At 53.8% G+C, this 5846-nt stretch overlaps 1 long non-coding RNA gene across 3 annotated transcripts; it reads right to left on the bottom strand.

Annotated features, from left to right (window-relative positions):
• Positions 1-476: 476 nt before the first annotated feature.
• Positions 477-4498, bottom strand: LOC123385126. 3 transcript variants are annotated; one of them, XR_006597262.1, is made up of 2 exons: positions 4004-4498; positions 477-2223 (listed from the first exon to the last, which is right to left on the bottom strand). It is a non-coding gene; the product is annotated as an uncharacterized LOC123385126 (long non-coding RNA). The 3 variants fall into 3 exon arrangements; XR_006597263.1 differs by having other exon boundaries at positions 477-2688; positions 4272-4498; XR_006597261.1 differs by having other exon boundaries at positions 4272-4498.
• Positions 4499-5846: the final 1348 nt, after the last annotated feature.

Genomic DNA, 5846 nt, shown 5'->3' with positions numbered 1-5846 from the left:
GATCCCACAGGTTGATGAGTTCGAGTCCCGCATAGGGCTTTGGGCTGACAGTGCGGAGCCTGCCTGGGATTCTCTCTCTCTCCCTCTCTCTCTGCCCCTCTTCTGCTCATGCGCGCTCTCTCTCTCTCTCTCTCTCTCTCTCTCTCTCTCTCAAAATAAATAAATAAATAAACTTAAAAAAAAAAAGAAAAAAGGAAGATTCCCACACCGATGATGACTGGATCCTCACATCACCGTTACTTCTTGGTTCTCTCCACCGCTGTCCACAAGGCACCCCCTCTGCTGAGGCCTCCCTGACCACCCTGGAGTCGCACCCCTCCCCTGCTTCATTTTATCTGCATTCCTGCCAGCCCTCCGGTGCACTCCCTCCTCGCTGTAGGGTGTGGGGCATGGGCTGGGTCTGAGGACCCAGAGGGAGTCCCAGAGCACCAGCCACCAGGGGCCCTGGCTGCCTGCAGGATGAAATCGAACTGAGCTGGCAAGAGTGAAAACAGAGTTTATTGGAGATAGAGAGAGACACAGACAGAGCGTCTGGGAGGCCCGGGAAGGAAGGGAGCAGGAGACTCATCTTTGTTCGGGGTCTGGGGGTTTTTTATGGGGGACGGTGGTCTGGCTTGCGTGTCCCCTCAGGCATCCCGGGAGCGGTCAGAACAAAGATGAGGGCGCAGGTGTTAGTCCTTGGAGCCAGGCGGCCTTGGCACGGAGATGTGTACAGCCAAGTGGTCTGGAATGCGCGCACGATGGCTTCATTCTCACCTGGTCCTTCCTTAGATGTTGTCTATTCCAGAGAAGTCATTCCCTCCTTGCGGGGAAGACATATGCTGTTTGCATTATGAGGTGCAAAGAGGGGTGGGGGTGCAGGTCCCTGCAAGAACAGAGGCAGGAGAAGGAGCAAAATGCAGATTTCCAGGGAGTCCTTCAGTTTCCCATCTCCGGCGCTTTACTAGACGGATACGTTCCCGCGACCGCGCCCTGATCACTGCTCTTTCCTCTGCCAACAGCAACGCCCACCACGGAGCGGGGCTCAAAACATATGCACGTGAGGAATGAACGCATCCTGCGAAGAAAGTTTACTTCTCACAGTTTTTCGGAGAGGTGGCGTAACTTCTCCAAGAGCACACAGCCAGAAAGAGGCAGGCAGGGCTGTGATTTGCACCAGAGGTTGGGGCTTCTTGTTTCGTGAACCTCGGAGCCCATTGCCCAGGGTGCCCAGGGTGGCTGGCGTTGATATGTGTTTCTCTCTGTGTGACATGACGGGACATCCCCACGCGTGAGCTCCCAGGAGCAGGCCCTTGGGTTGGCAAGTTCAAGTCCTGGCTTACAGGGCGCCTCCTCTAGGAAGCCTTCCGTGACCTTCCCCAAGTCAAGGGCTCTCCTTCCTTCTCTAGACAATCCCAGCCTCTTGTACAAACGCTACTACAGAGTCCGTGGTGGAGAGTCATGAGTACAGCAGACAGACTTGGGGGGCAGGCCTTCCCAGATGCGAATCCGGATGAGCCATCACGGACTGTGAGACCCTGGACGTATCACTTCGCCTCTCTGAGCTCCCTGTCTCACCTGGACGGTGGATACACCAATACCCACCCTGCCTGGGCTGCCGCGACACAGCACCATAGTCCGGGCGGCTTAAACAACAGACATTCACGGTCCCGCATTCCGGAGGCCGGAAGTCCTCGATCAAGGTACGGGCGGGAATGGTTCCTCCTGAGGCCTGTCTCCTTGGTGCCCAGATGGCCATCTTCTTCCTGGGTCCTTCCATGGCTGTCCCTCTGTATGGGCTTCTGTCCTACTAATCTCTTCTCATAAGGACAGCAGTCAGATTAAATGAGGACACACCCATATGATCTCATTTTAAATTGATCGCCCGTGGAAAGACCCTATCTCGAAATACAGTCACATCTGCGGTGCAGGGAGGGCGGTGGGTGGGCTAGGACTTCAACATGTGGATTCTGCAGGCACGATTCAGCCCATAGCACTGCCCCCCATCTGACTCTGAAATTCCTGCTACAGTGCCTCTGACAAGGCTCGCCCAGCTGTGGCTTGCACACCTCCAGTGTCAGGGAGCTCTCTACTTCCCAAGGGGGATAAAGGGCGAACAGGATTCCTGGCAGTGGCTGGGATCCTTCAGAGCTGCCTCACGTAGGGGCTGAATCCCTCCGGCCCTCGAGAAATAGAGACGGCTATTTCATCATCCTGAGCGATTCCAAACAGGTTGGTTTCTCCCTAAACAGCAAGAGAGCTTGCTTGTTTTGGAAGGCAAATTCAAAGGCGGATTCCTGCTGATCGACTTATCTGTGTTTTGTTATCTGCCTTGAACAGAAGTGGCTCGGGAAGCCCCCGAGTGTGGATGCCTGGTTTGCACAGATAAATGTCACGTCTACACCCAACGGAAGCTATAAATAGGCCACCCTGGGGGGGGGGGGGGTGTTAGGAGTGGCCGCTGTGAAACTGAAAATTATTTTCTACCCACCCAAATGACTTGGATTGTTCTTGCCGGATCCCATCCAGATGGTGAAAGGGGGCCACGAGGGACGTTCAGATAAAGTCTTACTTAATTCGTTTTGGCTTTAAAAATCCATTCTCAGAGCTCAGCAAAAGAAGCAATTATTATTTTTGTACCCTGATTTCACCCTGTCATTCCCTTTCTTCTGAAAAATGTCCACATTGCAAACATACTACACGTTTATCCTGGAGAGGATGGAAAATATAGCACAAGGTGAAGAAGAAAACAGAAAGTACCTTTAATCCCATCACCTAAAAGTACTGTTAACGTTTGGATGCGTTTCTCCCTCTCTCTCTCTTGTCAATGGGATTATCTTTTTTTTTTTTTTTAATGTTTATTTACTTATTTTTGAGAGAGAAAGAGAGCGTGTACATGCGAGGGAGGGGCAGAGAGAGAGGGAGGGAGAGAGAATCCCAAGCAGACTCTGCTGTCAGCTCAGAGCCCGACACGACACGGGGCTTGAACTCATGAACCGTGAGATCATGACCTGAGCTGAAACCAAGAGTCAGACGCTCAATCAACTGAGCCACCCAGATTGCCCAGGATTGTACTTTAAAAAAATTTTATTTCTTAATGTTTATTTATTTTTGAGAGGGAGAGAGAGACAGAGTGTGAGCAGGGGAGGGGCAGAGTGAGAGGGAGACACAGAATTCAAAGCAGGCTCCAGGCTCTGAGCTGTCAGCACAGAGCCCGACGCGGGGCTCGAACTCACAAATCGTGAGATCATGATCTGAGCTAAGTCAGACGCTTAACTGACTGAGCCACCCAGGTGCCCTGGGGATTATATGTTTTTTAAAAAAGATTGCATCGTATCTCTGTACCTACCAGAGGAGATGGACCGAGTGGTGAATAAGACAGACAAGAGCCAGTCCCCTTGGAGTTCACAGTCTCGAGGGGAGATGGAAAAACCATATAAATGAATTTTCAGGCCATTTCCAAGTTCCCTGTTGCAAACAGCACTGCCGTGAGCATTGCTGGAGTGGGGTGCCTGAATGCACATGTGCTGATTACGTAGGAGACCTTTCTAAATGTGGAATTTGGGGGCGCCTGGGTGGCTCAGTTGAACGTCCGACTTCGGCTCAGGTCGCGATCCTGCAGTTCGCGGGTTCGAGCCCCGCGTCGGGCTCTGTGTTGACAGCTCAGAGCCTGGACCCTGCTTCTGATTCTGTGTCTCCCTCTCTCTCTGCTCCTCCCTCACTCATACTCTGTTTCTCTCTCTCTCTCTCAAAAATAAATATTAAAAAAAATTTTTAAAATAAATAAACATTAAACTTTTTTTTAAGAAACAAAAGTGGAATTTGTACACAGGGTTTCTCCCATTGTAAACAAACTGATGATCATCTCCACGCATAATTGTATTCGCGGGACGTTGGGACCATCCGATTAATATCTCCCCCACCTGCGTTGGACGGACCTATAGATTCTCTGGATTTACGGGCCTTGGTGGCTTTCCTGCCTGGGTGAGCCCCTCCCTCCCCTCATCCGGCTTACACATCATACCCTGAGGCGCACAGGGCTCATTCCGTCCTCAGGCAGAGCTTTTGGTCTCTGCGTGGTTCCATCTGACGTTGACCTCAAATAGGTCTTCCTGCCTTGCAGCGCCGGCCCTGGCTCTTGAAAATGTGCAGAGCAAATCGAGGAGGCCTCCTCTCCCCAGAGGCCCTGCTGAGCCTCTCCGAGGGCTGTCCTTACGTGGACTGTGCACCCAGCTCCCACCGCCGCTGCATGGCAGTTCCTTTCTTGGGACTCCACCCAGGGATCGCCTCACCTCCTCCGAGGAGCCTTCCCAGACCACCCCTGCCTGAGGAGCAGGTGGCCGGGCTCTTCCGCACTCCCGCTCCCGTCTCCTTCCATGGAAGCACCTGTTTCTTTCCCTCCGAGGCTTCAGCTCTGCCTCTGAATCCACTGGGCGCCGGATAAAAACCTGCCATATAAGGGCGCCTGGGTGGCTCAGTCAGTTAAGCGCCTGACTCTTGATTCCGGCTCAGGTCATGATCTCGCAGTTCCTGAGTTCAAGCCCCGCATCGGGCTGTGTGCTGACAGTGCAGAGTCTGCTTGGGATTCCCCCCACCTCTCTCTCTCTGCCCCTCCCCTGCTCATGCTGTCTCTGTCTCTCTGAAAGTAAATAAATAAACTAGAAAAAAAAAAAAAAAGCCCTGCCATATAAATGAATGGGGGACAGGATTCTAGTTCCCGTATCTCGGACAGACTCTGTGACTGCGGGCACGCCACGTGCTGGGTCTGGGCCCCCCGCCCGGAGCTGTGAACTGGACGCAAATCAGCTTTGCAGGCGGTGCTGAGCCACCGCAGCCTGCCCTGCGAAGGGGCTGTTCCTGCTGAGACCCCAAGGAAGAGGAGTCTCAGGTGAAGGGGCCGGGCAGCAGAATCCCAGGCCCAGGGAACAGTAGGTACAAAGGTCTTGAGACGGGACCAAGCCGGGGTGACCCCCAAATGGATCAGAGGTCACGTGAAGGTGCCCTGGGTTATTCATCCAATCGCCACTCATGGGACGTGGTGTGTGCAGCTGGGCCCAGGGCTGGCTGTGGGTTCTGGGGACTGCGTGAGGACACCGGCCCCAGCACTGCCCTGGGGGGCTTAGAGGTAGGCGGGGAAGAGCAGGTGACTACAGACATACGTTAGGCAAGGATTCCTGCCTGCAGACCTGACCTCATCAATACAGTAACTGATGCATCGAATCATGGTTTCATGGGCTCACAGGCCGATTTCTTTTTTTTTTTTACTGTTTATTTTTAAGAGACAGAGAGAGAAAGCATGAGCAGGGAAGAGACAGAGAGAGAGGGAGACCTAGAATCCGAAGCAGGCTCCAGGCTCTGAGCTGGACGCGGGGCCCAAACTCGTGAACCGTGAGATCATGACCTGAGCCGAAGTCGAATGCCCAACCGGCTGAGCCCCCCAGGCGCCCCTCACAGGCCGATTTCTTAATACGGTGGTTGGTTTGTTTATTCGTTCATCTAACACATTTTGAGTGGCCTTCTGTGAACCGGGCAGGGTGCTGGGCTCTGGGGAATGGGCATGGAGGAGACACACAGGACACCCTCTAGAGGGACAAGACCAATGCTACCTACATGGGGACAGTCAAACGCGGCCACGAGACAGAGCGTCCGATCCCGGTCCAGGGAGGAGCCAGTCCCGCTCAGGCTTGGAGGAGACAGAGGAAAGGGGCAGCCCCAGGAGGACCAGAGGAACAGCCTGTTGCAAAGGCCCAGCACCAGCGTGGGCCTGGGAGCTGACCAGCGGCCCTGCCAGCCTCACACGGTTTGCCCACAACAAATCACCCCTTAATTTGCAGGGGTTGCCAACGAAGAGGTGTCCCGTCTCCGGC

The sequence above is a fragment of the Felis catus genome, chromosome B1, assembly GCF_018350175.1.
Source record: "Felis catus isolate Fca126 chromosome B1, F.catus_Fca126_mat1.0, whole genome shotgun sequence".
Lineage (NCBI taxonomy): Eukaryota > Metazoa > Chordata > Mammalia > Carnivora > Felidae > Felis > Felis catus.
This window is presented reverse-complemented; position numbering and strand designations above follow the sequence as displayed.